The 17763-nt window shown below is 37.5% G+C and overlaps 1 protein-coding gene across 13 annotated transcripts in view; it reads right to left on the bottom strand.

Moving 5' to 3' along the window:
* Positions 1–17763, bottom strand: part of BNC2 (basonuclin zinc finger protein 2) — a 403534-nt gene that overhangs the window by 260736 nt on the left and 125035 nt on the right. The window contains exon 1 of one of the 13 annotated variants that reach the window (XM_072959377.1): positions 9991–10128. The exons of the other annotated variants lie outside the window; for them this stretch is intronic. The gene's annotated coding sequence lies outside the window, so the exon portion shown is untranslated. Of the gene's footprint in view, positions 1–9990; positions 10129–17763 lie in introns of those variants that run through there. 13 annotated transcript variants of the gene reach the window in all.

Genomic DNA, 17763 nt, shown 5'->3' with positions numbered 1-17763 from the left:
ATGTCAGGGGACTGAGAAAATGCATTCTCAAGTATTTCACATTAAGAGGGAATAATGTGTTAATTTATAACTCTTCACCCTATACACTTGGATTATCTATCTGTGTCAGCGATTTGACTTCTTAAATTTATCAAAAACGCATGCCAAGGGAGGCAGCTCCAGCGGCACCACTGGGAAATGGAGGTTTCGGAAGAGCCTGTCCTGGGTAGAAGTGTGGTTCCTTTCGCCTTCCCTTTTGGGCTGAAGTGTCTGTGGGGGTGGCAGGAAGAAGTGAGCATCTGAAGGCAAGGTCAAGGGAGGAGGGGAACTCCTCCTGGTCCAGTTACTAACACGACCAAAGGAAAGGCTTTCTTGGCCTGTGGTTGATTGCATTAGGTGCCATCCGTCAAAACTGACAGAGAAGAAAAGGAATAACTTGAATCAGCAACCCTAGCTGCCATCATCAGAATTTACTCTACGGAAACTTACTTCAGTCTCTCAGCACACCCAGCGGAAAAGAAGCTGCTGACAATTGGACTGTAATTATACAGTACTCCAGCCATGCCACTGGGTTCCACAGACAGACCTTATCAACATTGGAAGGGAAGGGAGGGCAAAGCTTATTTTATTTGGTTAGTTTTGAGACTGGGAGGGAAGATGTTGAAGAACTGATATTACATCCCAGCATTCAGGAGCATAATGTTTCTTTCTTCAGAAAAACATTTTATTAAACATCAGATTCTTGGAACTGTTCCCTAATTGTTCCTTCATGTAAATTTAGACAACTTTTAAGATAATGATAGCACAGTTCCTAACCTGAGTGAGAGAAAGATTGTTAGTATTTTTTTTGCTGCCAAAATTAAAGCATTATCAGACTGGTTTTCCAAGTGCAAGCACTGTCAATACACAAAGGCAAGTGTGTTAAAATTTTGGACTAAATGGAAGAGAGTAAGTTTCAAGAAAGTGTTTTAATTAAGATGACAGCTTCAAAGATATGAAGAGGAACAGTGATTTACACATATAAAGGGAAAAAAATGACCAGATAGTGAGTAACTGCTCGGAGTTTCACTTTAAAACTGTTTAAACTACACGCAGCAGTACTTTAAACAGTGGGGCTATTTTTATTTGCTACTTGTACAATCGCAACAGAAACATTCCCATACTTGGGGGACATTCATATGTAGATGAATGCTGATGAATGGAAATGAGATGCTTTACATCACGGGCAACGTTCAACATTTAGTTTAAGAAAAGGTAGAGTTACCTCACTCACTAAAGCTTGCATCTCTTCCCTTCTACCACTGGGCACCAAAAGAGACGAAAGACAATGATGGGCCTTCTACCACTTTCTATTGGCTAAACACCACCTTCCAGAGATAACACAGAAAACAAACATTCTTTCAATCTCGTGTGTTGCATCTTTTCTTCTACAAAGAATTACAGTTACTTTTTAAAATGAGTATTTGATTAGAAACTGAAATTGTAAGTAAATAGGTAGGCAGAAATTTTACAGTGGCACTGAGCCAAAGGGTTAAAATGTCCAAAATAGTATGATGATTTTAATGAATGTTTTCTTTCTTCCAAAGGAGGTAATAAGGAATTTCCGAGGTCAAGGCCATTGAGTGCATTACTTTCCCTTTTCAGATAATCTTAGGATTATATGTTTTATATATATACATATATACATATACACATATACATATATATATATAAATATATATATATATATTCTGAGTAGTGTGTTTGCAATGGCAAAGAATCACACTATGCATTTCAAGGGCTTCTATGCCCTGAGAGTAAGATTTGTCCTGTCCCTGGTTTTTGCATGAATTACCATTACTGTCTGTCCCATCCCAGCTACCCCCTGGTAAAGTATCTATTCTTATCATTATTGTAACATTAATCCCATTCTCCCTTTCCCATCCCCCACCACACTCACCTAAGGGGTTAAAAGACTTCAGTACTTTTGTGACTTGTCAGTGACATATAATAGCCGGGTCCTTCATGCAATCAACTTTTACTTGACATGTATTTGCTCATCACAGGACCCGCATTACTACTGGGAAAATGAAGAAAAACCTAAATTAACACTTGACATTCAATATGGTCAAGTCCTTAATTGGCTGGGCTTCCTGAGAAAGCAATTTTCTATTCCCCAAACTGTTCGCGTGTCATGTGTGGAGTGCAGCTCTTGGCCATCACTGCTGTCCCTCGCTCCCTCTAATGAGAGCAGATGAATTAGTGCTACGTGACACGATTTGAACAGGGCTTCCTCCTCTTCCCCTCCCCCCAATCCTTCTCCTGCACCAGTGACAGCTGTGGGGCAAGGGAAAGAAAGAAAGAGAAATGCAAGAGCAAAGAATCCTGGAAAGGATGATCATTTTTAAAAATGAACCTTAAATGTCTTGTTGAAACTCCAGAACAACAAGGTCATTTAATTGTGGAGGTGGGGAAGGGGGTTGTTAGAAAGATCAGGGGAATTATCTGGCTATGGTTGATTTGGGTTGCATTAACTTCCAGCATGTTTCTTCCATTCCTGGCTGGTTGCAGTATTAGATGGCACTAGTCTAATTAAAATGGAATTTACATCCACTTAAAAAAGTTTTTTTTTAAAGGTCTGGAGAATGGGTCAACCAGAAAAAAAAATGAACAGCATGAAATGATTATCACTCTAAGATAAACATACCTCCAGGTTAGAGAAAAAGAGTCCTTTCAACAAAGGTTAAGGTCCTAAGAACCTACAACACCAAACTGTCCCTCTACTTTGTTTTCAAATATTGTTCTATATCTGAACTTTATGCTAACTGTTCTATTTTAAATCATTCTATTTAGTCCCTTTGGTTGCTGAATTATTGCCACAAAAATTATCTGAACCCTGACTTCATTCTATTATTTTGGAGAGAGAGGAAATATATTCTGCTTTATATGTGCTAATCTTGCTCAAAAAGAAACAAGTGATTGATGCATGAAAGGGAGGTAGGACAGAATTTGCTCTATTCAAAGATATTAAAAGGTAAATTAAAAAGATTTCTCTTGAGTCTTCACTTACTCATTTTGAAACCAAAGAGAAAGTAATTTTCAATGCCTAAACTGCTCAACCAATCCGATTAGGACCAAACAGAACTAGGGGAAGAAAGAGTATGAGGCAAATCACACATTCGAGAAAGTAGTCCAAGTATGTGTATAAGTGAAAATAACTAGTTACTAGTACCTTAGCACTTGGGATCTTTACTCATTTTATTTTTTAAAATTTATTTATTTACATGTTTGTTTATTTGGGGGGGGAGACTATGTTTATTTATTTAATTTCTTAGTGGAGGTACCAGGGCCTCATGCATGCTAAGCATGTATTCTACCACTGAGCTATACCACCCCCCTTACTCATTTCTATTTAAATGAGGGCTAAGGCGAGATGCTACCTGTGCACCAGAAAGCATATCAAGACTGTACTGGGGTCACAAAATCCACATAAGCATGCATATACAAACTATCTCAAGTGTAGTTCCCCTGCCTCAAATAAGCAGTTTGATCTTATTTGTTATTCCTCCAAAACTGTGAATATAATTTAAGTAATATTTCAGCAGGAAAACTGTGAAGTAAATTGAAATATACAACATAGGGTGAAACCCACTTTTGCACTTTGTTTAAAATGAAGTTATAACTTAAAACCAGAAAAGCTCTTTCCACCTTTCATATTCGTGGGAAATAACATGAAAGGCAATGAAGCTTTAAAAGGGGTTTTTTCCCATAAAAAAAGTCAATTCATAACATGATTGCTGCACTGACAGAAAATAAGCTGTAACATTAGGAAACTTTTTGGAACACTTTTGATTTTCTAATTTGTCGGAACATTATCATTTCGGGATAATATGAAAACCCTAAAAGATGAGAATAATTTTGAAGTATTTTTCACTGAAGCAAAACAATGCAATGGACACACACTCTGCACCTATTATCCCACCAGTGGCCAAAGTGCTGATATTTCAAGTATTGTTAAGATTCCTTTTGAAAATATACTTGAGACAGCTTGGGAATGGGCATTCTATTAGGTGTGTAAAAGAAATAAATAGATAATTGGGTATTCTGGAAACGGAACTCAGTTAAATACATCCAGTTAACTGCCAAGGCAGCACTATAATCACTGAGCAACAAAGGGCAGTGTATTCTGCCAATAGCTTTAGGGTGACCTTTGCAATGCTGACTAGTCCGTCAAGTTCCATCTGAGATGCAAGGTACAGATGGGGGGGGCATTTATTAGGTAGGAACTAAAGACCAGGAGCCTCCAAAAGGGTAGGCATTTCACATTCAGGAAATGGAGAATTCCTTTCCCTAACAAGAGATCTGGGCAGCCCCCATGTTGTTTCCCAAAGCGTAGCCTTCTGTGGTGGGGAAACTCCTGGGTATCAGGACAGCATCAGCATTTCCTCACCTCCCCAACCCCAACCCCTTACATCTCTAAAAACTGCAATGAATATCCAACTGGGAATTGGGAACAAGGGATCAGTGATTTCAGCTCTAGGAATAAAGCTGAATAAGAATGTCGACGTCATCTTAGAGCTTTAAACAAACTGGGAGGAGTCCTGCCTTATTTGGGGTAGTTTCCAACCAATGCTAACAGGACGGATCGACAATTCAGGAGGGCAACAATCAAGAGAAATGACTCTGTGCTGGACTGGAAAACTTCAAGGATCACCTATCAAAGTGAGTCTTTTGATTCCAGAAAGGTACTTTTGGGTTTAAGAAAGTTAACTGTGACTATGGCAAAGTGACATGCTTAAACTTGATATTCTCTTAGGGAGGAACAGGTTTTGAAGCTCATAATAAACTTGAAATGGCTCCGCGGAATGTTAAGGTTTAACGTAGATGGTTGGTGCCACTGTCGTGCCTACACAAAACTATGTCAACTTGGAAAGAACTGCATTAACACCTCCAGGGTATTCAGAATGGAAGGCTCCTCCCCCTTTCGTCTTTATTAAAAATTTTACTTTGAAGCATAAAAATAAGCTGCATTAAGTTGCCAAATTGCTTAGCACAGCTAAAATTAAAATGCTCATTCCAGTTTGTAAAGGCATAGCGCATGCCACCCACTTAGTCCACGCCACCTTCCCAGCACACCGTTCTCAAAAAGCATAAACACAGCAGAGAGAGAAGTGACTGCTTTAAAACAGCCTGGCACATGGGACAATAAAACGATTTCTCAGATACAAGGCACAATTGTTACTTTATAAAAAATTAAGAGCATCTAAAAGGGTATATTCTTTTATCCTCCATTCTTCACCAGCAAAGCACCCTCTTTACAGCAGTGCTTCCCTCCTCAGTATTAAAGATATTTCAACTGATTCCCAGTAGAAAGGTTTCTGAACATGGTAAGTCACAGGGTGAGCTGACACTGAACTTCCTGAACATGGCACACCAGCATCATTCTGACACACTTACAGATGCTTTGCAACAAGCTGCACCAGTCACTTGAGCTGAACTACCTGACTTCCTCTAGAACAGTTAATCTCTGGTCTTTCCTCTAACTCAGCTCTTCTCTGCTGTTTTGGAAGCAAACAGACAGCTTGTTATGTTTACATCAGAGATGACTCCCTTCTGATTGGTGTCTGACACTGTCCAGTGAGGCTGTTCAACAAGACCCTAGGCAGAATCTAGGCACACCGAGGCCCCATTGGCAAATCATTTTAACAAGATGTTCTTGTTTCCTGTTCCCAAAGAAATCAATAACAGAATGACCTTCAATTTGAAATTCAAACTGATTAATTACCTGTTCTGTTGAAAATGTTGCTATCTGATTTGTCTGGAGAATTTTAATTATGAATAGAATATTTCTTTTAAAGAGCCCCTTCAAAAATTTTAGATAGACATTGAAAACCTCGTCCTATACAATATAAATGATGTTTTATTGAAGCTTGTATAAAATACTGGCCTTGAACAAATTAGTATGGGGAAGTTTCCCCCTTGTGGTCCATCTCCTCCCTGTGACATCATAATCAATTGCCTGGTAAATTACAGCAATCCCACAAAGATTCAGGGCCAACAATCTACTTTTTAAAGGTGAGATGAAGAGCTTTTTATGTTGAATTCAGCTTTTCATCTACATCAGTGACTGACACAAATCATGAGATTTTTTTCAGAATTTAGAAATCTCCCTTTCTGTCCCTAGAATTCTAAAATTTTTACTTTTCTACCTTTATTAAAATCCTTTGACTATTTTTTTCTGCTCACGTTTGATTTTCCTTTATATGTGGATCATACAAAGAAAAGCCATACATCACAACTATCAGCACGAGAAATATATTTACCGAGCTTTTTTTTTAATTGGGAAAAAAAGAATGAAGAATTTGGTTCATCCCAGTGGGGATTTCCCAAGATGAATGCTCACATGCAATGAAACTATTATCTTCACCCATTAAAATATTATCTAAAACAGAGGTTTCTATCTGGCAGCCAGTAGGCTGAATATAGCCTACAGATGAGTTTTGTTTGGACCACACACTTTAAAAAATATTTGAAAAGGTTGCCAAGATTTAAAAATCAGAAGATTTCACATTAAAAAAAAAAACTGGATTTCTGGCTTCCCATTAATAAAAGAAGAGGAAGATCTCACAACATGGCTTGCATCCCCACCTGGCAACAGTTGGCTGAGGCAAGGGAGCTGCTATCTCACTGTGGTTGACACAGAGCCTTCTGGTCCACCATAGTCCCCATCAGACTCACCCACTTGCTTAATTTACCTTACGTCCTCATGGCCCTTTTGGGAAACTGTGAATCTTTAAAATGTCATACTGCTCCAAAGAGAGTTTAGAAAGTTGAGGCTTACACAACATAAAACAGTGGGTAGATTTTTATTTCAAAATAGTTGTTCGATCAAATATTAAGTGCAAAGAAAAAGAAACTCCTTTCCATAATTAAAAAGGTTTAAAGCAAATCCCAAACCAGTGGTCTAGTCTTACACAGTGGTCCAACATTTACGCTGGTTTTCAATCAACCACATTCCTCTCTGCAGCCCAGAAAAGATGCTTAGATCAAACTATTTTTCAGATCTACATCCATTTTGTTCCTTCACATGTTAACACTTCTGCACTTCCTTTCTAGAACAATCAACTACTTAAGTGAAAACTGACCCTAATATGAAAATAGAATACATCTTCAAGGCAAATTTTAGAAGTCAACATTTAGGATGCATAAATATTATCACAATAAATACTCATCTTTCCTGGCTCCACATGTATGCTGCAATCTGACATTTATATTTATATTAAATAGGTATTATGGTAGGTTCAAATGACCCTAAAAGTGACAGCATATTTCTTTAAAATTACTACCCAAAAGCAGATGTCTGTGACGAAGTCACTGTGCACATCTATTTAAATGCCTTTTAACTTCAAGCAAGTGCAAGAAAATTTTTTGTTTCACTAGTTCCAATCAACCACAACACAGTATTTCTACCTATTAATGGATTTTACAAACAAATTAGGAATCCCCTATTTAGCAGAGGAAAGAGTATCTTTCCACTGCATCCAGTGATATCAACAGGCTACCTCTGATGTACCGTACAGTTCAGAATGCCCTACACAGGCTATGACCAGCCATATTCCAACTTACTGACGAGGATAAACTATAAATCAACTTTAGCAGAGTGTTTGCAAATTCTGTTTCATCATTGGCTCATATTCTTCAAAGATTATTTTTTAATTAGGTGTTTCCTTCCTAAAGAGAGAAGTGTTTTTCTTCCATTTTCACCTTAAGAAAGTAACCCTTAAACACATGCCAAATTTACTTCACAATCAGATCTTAGTCCCCAAATTCTCTTGAATCTTAACAACTTAAACAACTGTAAGTAAACAGTTCAGAAAATCATAATGATCATGCTGTATTCCTTAACTCCCTGTTGAATAGAAGGAAGAGAAAATGCTCTGAGTATCAGCTTAAATATAGTCTTAGACCCGATATCTGAACAACAATGTGATATATTCCTTCTGGGAAGCATTTTTCCTTAATATCCATTATGTTTGAAATTTGAGCAATTAGAAGCAGACACCTGGAACACAATTATTAATTTACCTCTTCCCACCCCTTTTATACTTCTTGTGAAACCATCTCTTAAGGTGCTTCTTAAAGAGATGATCCTTTGGGATAGCATCCACGTAAACGTTCACATTTTCTTTAAAACATCTTGGTAGAATCTAAGACTAAACTTATTCTCTTTTTTCTTTATGTGTGCTGCTTTAGAACAAAATTTTTAATTTCTCAAATATTAGAGTAAAATGGTAAAAAACAAAAAGTAAAACAAGAGTTCTAGGAAAAGTATAATTCACCACATTCATATTGATTTATCTACTGTAACATTTTAAAAAGGGGAATCTTATAAAAAAAAAAAAAGTTAATTCCCATCCAAAGCTTTAATCTGTTCTCCCAGGTTCTCATCATGGCAGCTGACTGCAAATACATTAAGCAGTTCCAGGAGACTCCTGACTTGGTTATTTTTGTTTGCACTTTACAATTTTAAGATGAAAAAATAAAGCATGAGATAATGAATGTTCAATATCACTTAGCCTGTATTCTGTGGGGATTAAGGTACTACGTTCACTTAACTCCTTCCTTCTACTAATCACTGATTTCTAGAAAAGAGTCTCTGAAACTAGGCTTATGTTAAGGCTCATTTCAACATTCTGCATAAAAAAAGAAGAAAAGAATGGAAGGGAAGGAGGAAAAGAAAGGAAAGGGAAGGAAAGGAAAGAGAAAAAAAGGAAGAGAAAAGAAAAGAAAAAAGAGAAATAAAAATTACAGGAATACTGGCACGTCCGGAACAGTCATCAGCATACTCAGAAGGCAGGCAGCAGTTGGTTAAGAAATTATTAAAAACAACTATTTGCACAAGTGAAAATTACCAACTTCTCCCTTTTACCAAAAGGGTGTTTTTAATATAACAAACATCCAAGCTTCTCTGGTCATGAGAAAACCTGGAATATATTATACACGCATGAATGTGGCCCAGGAAGCCGGGTATGAGATGTGCTTGCTATCAACAGATTAACACTTCATTTTCATTACTCTAATCTCACCACAGGCTGTGAACACTCTTTTTCTTATTTTAACAACAGTGGTGCATGAAAACCCACGCTGGCAGGCAGGCGGAGTTCATGAAACGCACAGGGCCTTTATTCCCGTAACACATCACACCTGTGTGAAGCCAGGGTCCAGCCTCCCAGGCTGGCTACTGAAACAAGCTCTCCCACATGTTGGGCTTCTCTTTCTACCCCTTTCTCCCTAATTTATAATGAATGTCAAAAATAAAGTAAAAATGAGAAAATTCTTTTTCACAATAAAATCCATTTAGTAGACAACAGAAGTGGTAACATATTCTAAGATTTATTCAGTCCCATGGTTACTTTCCAGAGTTGTTCAAGAAAAGAAAAAAGAAAAAGTGGTTGGGAAGGGAAATGATGAGAAGTCTGAAGTCTGAGTCAGTGTCTCATCTTGGTATCTCCATCCCAGCTTAGTTCTAACTCTTATGAAGGTAACTGTACTTTTTCACTGGTCAAAAATGGCAATTTACAAAGTAAGAATCAATCAAGCTGTTTCCCAATGAATGATGCTGAGCTTCACCAAAAAGCTACCCTCAAGGAGCAAAAAGGCTACAAAGTAAGGAATCATTAAAATGAGATTCCTAAGACAGGGAATTCCTTTTTAGGGTGAGCCATCTGTACACTCACTGCATCTGAGGCAGCCATTAACAAATCCTCACCAAACCTAGAAATGAATCACTCAGTTCCTACAACCAACCAACAGACAGACAGGTGTGCACTTTCTGCCTGTCTACACCCCACATATAAACACACTACCGCATGACAACATGGGATTTTACAAACTTTCCATAGCAAGACAGTAAGTCTTTCCACAGTCTAGAGCAGGGCTTTGGTTTTGGTTCTTTCTGGTATTCTAATATTTATATCTAAAAAAGAACAAATGAAAGAAAAGCAAGATTAGATATAGTGAGAAATAACCTACCTGACTCTTAAGTTAGGTTCTGACATGAGGTCAACAAGGAGGCATTCTCACTCCAGAGACACTTTCATGAATTGGTTCAGTGGATAATTATTCTCCCATATCTAGCAAGTGGCCTCCCAGTCAGGTCCACTGCCCTCCAGCACCGGCAGTGGGCAGAGGAGTGGGCAGCTCTATGCCTGAATAGGTATAGTCACTCTAATGATTGAAGTTAATCTTTCTGGCTGAAATGTTAATGGAAGAGAAAAAAAAAAACACACACACATTATTAAAACCCCCGCAATGGAAGTTCTCATTTTAATATTAGTTTTGTTATTATGTCAAGCCAGCCGAAAGCAATTATTTTTGCATGTAAAATATTCATTACCCTAAAATTTTTCTTTTCAAGCCCCCAGTTCAGGCACTCTGATCATCAAGTATGAGTCCTGAGGAACTGTCTAGAGAACAAATAGCCACTGAAAGACACCTTAATAAAGCTGAAGAATTCCTGACAGTCACACAAAAGCACAGCAGGTCCAATACTGGAAGCTGTGTCTTTCACATGTAGAATAATATTTTTTAACCTTGTCCATTTTAACAGTGTCTCAGCTGTGTGAGACAATGAGTTAAAATTTATTAAATACATAACAGCAGTGAATCCTCCTCATTGGGTTATGTATACTGCATGTTTTAAATTTCAGTTTATAACGCCATCCATTAACACTAGCCCGGCCATGATTTCAATTTCTTTTTAAAATGTTTCAGTTAACTCTTGTTAACAGCAGTTTGTCTCTAAAAGTTACACCTTCAGCCTCTTGAAGGAAAACTCTCCATGTTTTCCTCCTTCCCTCCTTCTAAAGAAATACTCTCTTGTGCAGATGCAAGTCTAACTGCACAAAATGATGAATCCAAGAATTACTTTTTAAAAAAGAAGCAACACAGAAAAGCAAAATTTCCCTTTCAGCTAAGTACTTTCTCACACAGGCAAAGGATCCAATTGAGCTGCCTTTCAGCACCTTTGAATGATAAGCCTGGGCCCCCGGTTACGTGTTTTTATCATGCCCTGACTTAAAGAACCCTTATGTAGCAAAACGCGGGACAGTGCTCCTGTCAGCACCTCCAAGCTCAGGACCACATCTGAGGGTGGCACTCTCCACTATCCCTTGGCAGGAGTGACGTATTGGCAAGAAGGTGCCTTACTCAGTTACTGCTACGTTTCAGGTACATTTTGATTCCTTTACATTGGGGCAAAAAAGAGCCAGTGAAAGTAAGGAGAAATCCAGAAAGGAGAATGAAGTGAGAAGGAAATCAGGTCTATGGGAATGAGAGTAGGAAGAAAGCACTGTCTAATCATGGATGTAGGTCATTAAGTAAATGGCTGCCAACCAAGTAGAAACGAGACTTAAAGTAACCCCCCCACCCCCACCAACAACACACAAACCCTAAAGACAGTAGCAAAATCACACTGCAGTCCAAAAACACTGAGCAAATAAGATGTCAGGTTTGCTCAAGACAATCAGTTGTTTCAATGAGTAACTTCCTACTGTTCAAGATTATTTTCATTTTCTTAGCAGAGAGAAATGAAAAACTGATGGGCTTAATTAAAGAAAAACAAAAGGATATTATTTTGTTGTTAAAGGATCAATTCTTTTTTTTTAATTAGAATGATGATTAATAAGCTGAGAATTTGATTCCTAAGCTAGCCAGTTTGAGTAATGCATTGTTTTTCCGAAAGCACTGCCATTAAGAAAGGCTCTGTGAATGAAGAAATGGTACAGCACTTCCTCTCCTGATCTCTGACTCTGTGGCATGAAATGCTACCCAGAGTGTTTGAACAGAACGACGCTGCACCCTGCCCGCACCCAAATGAACGCCAGTCATAAATTTTTCACCTTAGGGTTTGAATGTACACTATGAAATTTGCTAGACTTCCTACAGGGAATGTACAAATTAAAAAAGAATCGATGCTTTTATTTTTCCTAGTCTCTAAACTTTCTTTTAAACCTAGGGAGGGAGAAGTCAGTACAGGTGATGCACAGTGAGGAGATGGAGGTACCCCAGATGTCATAGCCCCCGGCATCATTTTCATGATGTCCACTGCACATATGAAAACTTCTTAGAGCTTGAGTTGCTCGGAACGTTTTGTCATCTTATTTTCCATGCCTGTTTACAATTGTGTCTTATAGGAAAAAACTCCCCCCTCTCCACAATGTTTCGCTTGTATGTCAGGATACCAAGGCTATTACTCCTGAACTGTGCCTCTTTTCCTTTATTTCTCTAAAGCTTAAAGATAGATGTCAAAGTTCCCTCGAAGAGTCTCTTGACTCCCTGCCTCCTCGTCTCCCTGGTCCTTAAGAAGACGAGGCTCACCAAGCAAAATGTGGAAGCCAGCTGCTTTTCGGAAAATACAAATGGCATCAGCTTTGGCAGACGGGGGCAAGATCAATCATTCCCTACGATCCGCCAGCAATCTTAAGACCAAGCCCTGGAGAAGGGTGGTTAGGCAGCGGCAAAAACACACCAGGAAAGGTCCAAGAGGATTTTCACATGGTGAGGAATTCATTCTTAAGGACAGAACAAACCAGGCTACAAAGCTCACGTGAAAGGAAATCTTGGAACCATTATATTCCATGTTCTCTGGACACTAACAAGCAGGGAAGTCCCAGAAAAAATTTCTCTCACTGAAAAAGTCAAAGCGAAAAGATTCACTCTCTTATCCCTGCTAACACAAAGTTCCCTGACAGTATTCCGTGGTTAAAAAAAAAAAAAAAAGTTAACTCCTAGTTCAATTCAACACTATGATTTAGATTGTAGACACAAGCTAAAAGCAAATTCCAGTTTCTACTCTTATTCCTTTTGATACATATACATATATATTCTAATCAAGAGTCCCAAGTTCAGAAAATACCTCTTCGGCTGTTAAGAGTCATGAGCTCTTCACGTTTAGAGGGAAAACCCTCTCACAAGCTTTGCAGACTGATATGGGCAGATGCCCACCCTAACTTTAAGTGTGTGTAAAGCATATAAGGTGGGAAGAGGGAGGCACTAGAATTTTTGTTTTCACTGACGTGGATGACGCCAGCTCACTATCTGTAACGGCCCGTTCCTCTGGAATCAGCTCCTAGTGTCACAATGACCTGGCAAACTTGAATGCTTTCACTATCGCTGGAGTCCTTGCAATCCTGCTTTGGCTGTGACCCATTCACTTTTGCCCCAACTTCTCCGAGATGCCTTACTCAGCATCTAATTAGTTAGGGAGGATTTGCCGCAGCTCTTAACCCTGACACAGGAGTGGGAGGATGTGCTGCTGTGGAAGCCCAAATCTGTCCTGTCACTACATTAATCAGATTTCCATAAAGCCATGCTTGAATAATTGGATTTATCAGTGAATGTTACAATACACTTAGAAATATAATTATAAAAAAATACCTACAATTATCTAGATAAGATATCTGCACCTTGAAGGGATTTATTTTTCAACTGTGGTTACTTGACTCACTTTAGCAAAAGGCTTTACAAATTACAAACACACACACACAGGACCAGCTTGCAGATGAGACATATGAGAAAAATAATTTCAAAATGATCACCTACTATGTTCAAATTCATTTAATGTATCCTCGTGAAAATAAACTTGAAATCTGGGCACAGATTTTTAATATATACTGCATACACATCTGAGAATATGCCTGTGCATGTTTTACTTTAACAGGTATATAAACACCATATAAGGCCTGCTACTTCTCCACTGCATTACAAATTAGACAGTACCTGTAAGCTTATGTATAACATGCAGACTTCACGTAAAGCAGAGGCCAACACACAAGCACCTGGGTCCATGCTATAATCTGTATTTTAACAATTATCCAAATACTCCTGTTTTCATGCTACATTATAAGAATGGATGACAAGAACTATATTGGAGTATATGTCTATAGTTAAGACTTCAAAATAAAACATATTATCACTCAAATTAAACAGGGGAACAAAATTGGAGGTGGCAGCCTAGTGATTGAACAGGCTGAAATTACATGCTTCCTAATATAATATAAATATTTACTTTAGCTTCAAGACGGTAAGTTTGTTCAATTTAATCCTTTTTTAGTAAGACATGATGACTAAACTACACCAACTGTAAAAAGGGGGAGTCAAAAGGGAGGAGGGAAAAGTACAGAAACCAAGGGATGGCTGATGGCTGGCAATGAAAGTCATTTTCAAAGACCATTAACTATCAACTGCTTTACTCAGGGCTCTGGTTAAATAAGAATGTACATCCCTATGTTAAAAGGGCCAGCTACACGAGTGGGAGAGAGTTTAGAATAAAAATGTACGAACTAGAAAGAAGAATCAAACCACAATATACAATTAGGCATCTGACTTGTAAGAAAAACTGCCCGTGTGCCTTTTAAATTGTTAGTGAATAAACATTCATTCAAATTATTTAGTGTGCTGGGGGGGGGTGCAGGTAGGAAGTCAGACAAAACCACCGTTTCCACTTTAAAATATAGATTCAACCAACGGAAACTGTGCTTGCCTATATGAAGAGAAAGAACTAAAAGACTACTGGGAGAAAAATTCGTATCAAGCATGCTTTTAAATGGATTCCAGCAATGTTATTTTATGTTTCTGACAATATATTTTATTTATCATTTCTCTGAAATGTGCTAGATTTTATATTAGTGAGAAAGTTTGCTTTACTCTGTCCTATCTCTGGTGAGCAGACGCTCTGGTATTAATGTAAATCATTGATTTAATTTTTAGCTTTCTTGGTTTGCCCCTCACCTATCTAGGAAATGATTTCTCTGGTGATAACTAACACATCATGCTAATGAGAGAATCTAATGCACAATAGAAAAATGTCACTACTAATAATATTTGCATGAAGTTAAATAAAGCAACTGTAGGAGAATGTCAGACAGTTGTTCTTTAACAAGACACAGTTTCACAATGAAATTATGTTGTTAATTTTGTTACATCATTGGGTGAATCCTAAATTACTACATAATGATGCAAAGAGTCATTTATAATTCTAACTTAGTATTTCACTCGTGTCTGAAAAGAGACCTTATTAAGGGATCCACATTTTATTTGAAACAGGTTAAATATACCTCACTAATAATAAAAGGTAAATGCCTCTACTACTGTGCAAAGCGTGGGCTAGAGCCTTTTACCTGTGATGGTTTCATTTCTTTCAAAATATATTAGACTATTGCATCCCTTGAGGGAGCTACAAAGAATCTGCTATGCCCTCACATGCGCAAAATATTTACAAACATAGAAAAATCACCATTTAAAACCTGATTTAAAAACACAAAACTTCCAAAAACAGGCCTTGTTTTCTGCTTTTAATAATGAGGTTAAAATGGGTAAAATAATATTCTAGGACTCTAGGAGATTAACAGAGAAGATGAGCAAAGGGTTTCTGGTTATTCTCGACCTGTCGCTGATCAAAGTGACCCCAAGAAGAACTCCTTTCACAAAAGTCAAGAATCATATCCTTTAAGGTTATCAAATATTTTTGTATATGAAAAATATTATCCCTTTTGAAAAAAAAAACACTCAAATATGGGAGAAAAGTGGAGAGAGGCAGAAAAATGTAGTCAAACTGTCAGGTCCCGAACTTGAGAGGAACAGACTTATTTCCATTAAATCTAAATTGGCCTCGGATTGTGGTATCTTTTTGTTAGAATTAGACAGACTGAAAGACTTAGACATAAGCAAACTTAACTTTGCTCATACAAAACAAAAGACAAAGATTTTTATATCCCTACTTCTTAAATTACCTGTAGAAGACACAAAGCAGGAATATGAAATTTCAGTATGCATGAGCTATTTCCCACTGTAAGTTTTGCTGCAGTTAAATAATACTGATGAATTCTCTGTAACTCAGTTTTGAAAACTACTAGCCCTTTCTAATATTTAAAGAAACGACCAGACAAATCTTACAGATTTTAACTTATTGCAGAAAACTTTGAAATACAAAAATTCAATAAATTTATTCATTTCATGAGCTAAGTCAATTTTGTCTTAGAAATTAAAATAATCATAATATGGAAAAAATCTCTATGCATTAGAAATACAAAATTCTGCATACGTGATTAAACTGGGCAAACTTTCACCCGTAGTAAGACAAAAGGTGGCTTAATGTCAATATTGAAACTAGTATAGCTTGAAACTATTGGCTTCAAGAGATACCATTTCAAGAAGTGTCTTTCGTGCACTTGTGCGCGGGCGCACGCGCGCACGCACATTCACACACACTGCATCAGCATTGCTGATGAACTATAGGTCAGGAAAATAAACATCTTAACATGTACAGCCCATATATTTTTAGATTTACACAGTTTGAATTTAAGTTTACACAATATTTATATAAGCTTAAATGTCATCTATCTTGAAGGAGGGAAAAAAAACATGTAAACTCATACCCTTTTACATGCTTTCCAAAAATGCAAAGGAGGTAAGCATTTAGTAAGTATGACAGGAAAAAAAAGGGGGGGGGGATAAGTTGACAACTACAACAAAATCAAAAAATAAAGAGAACACAGAAAATACAGTGAAATCACAACACTTTTTCAATCATGATTTTTCTCCCTCCATTGTATTACTGTTTAGTAAATAGTATAATTAATATTATATAGTTTTATACAGCATCTATCATGTATAAATTACTTTCCTGTGTTTCTACTCTTTTCATGTATTCACTGATGCTCACTTTGACACATATATGTACGCAGGTACACACAAAATGGATTTTTATATACCCACAGAGTGAAGCAGCTGGATCAAAAACATCATGCTAGCTTGGCTGTTTAAGTTTTTCTCTCTCCATGATTGCAAATTATTTTCCTAATTTTGAGCCATCATTTCTATAATTTACCTTTTTTTTTTTTAGCTAAAATGTTTTCCATGACTTAAAGACTCCTTAGATTCAAATCTACTTGGAAATGGGCTAGTGCCAAAGAAGCAATCTAACACCATCTATGTGGTTCAATAGCCATTTATCAATTGATCATTATCTCTATCTGGTTTTATTAACTCTTTTCTAGCTAGAGGGAGACGGAAACCAATCTTCCCTTTCAACACACACACACACACACACACACACACACACACACACGACCTCCACTAACTCAAGGAAACCCTGAAGGTGACATCTAATTTTTAAAGAGCAGCACAAGTTACTTGGTCCTAAGCTCAGTGAAAACACACTCAGTGTTCCAACCACGAAGAGAGCCACCCAGGCAGGGCTGTGCCTCAAAAACACACCTCTTCAAGCACTCTGCAACGGCAAGGAATATCTCTGGGAGGAAATGAACTTTTTAACTTGCAAGAATGGGAAATTGCACATACAGAGTTGCTTATTGGGTTTATGTTGATTGCATTTAAATCCCAACTTACTGTATCAGCAGTAATCAGGGTCCCTCTACAGGATATGTCAAAACACACCTTATTCAAATGCATTTATCCTATCTAGAACTGTGTGATACAACTATTTGCTAGCTAAACGCTACAAAGCCCTGGATCTTCGCACTATCTTTTGCAGATGCATTTCTAAACTTGCAGTGGTCTCTAGCCTAGCAAACTGTTTTCTTCTCTTTGTTACCCAGACTTGTAAAATTGAATTAACTCAAAGTATTTAGTTCTCATCAACTCTTACAAACAAAACAAAAATTTTTTTTAAAAAAAAGAGAGCAGTTGCAGCATTTTTTTTTTAATGAGTGGAGCAATATCAATTTTCTAACAACCTCCAGCTACTTAAAATCCCGGCATATCTATCAGGAATACTTTCGTGCT

The sequence above is a fragment of the Vicugna pacos genome, chromosome 4 (genome assembly GCF_048564905.1).
Source record: "Vicugna pacos chromosome 4, VicPac4, whole genome shotgun sequence".
NCBI classification, from domain to species: domain Eukaryota; kingdom Metazoa; phylum Chordata; class Mammalia; order Artiodactyla; family Camelidae; genus Vicugna; species Vicugna pacos.
This window is presented reverse-complemented; position numbering and strand designations above follow the sequence as displayed.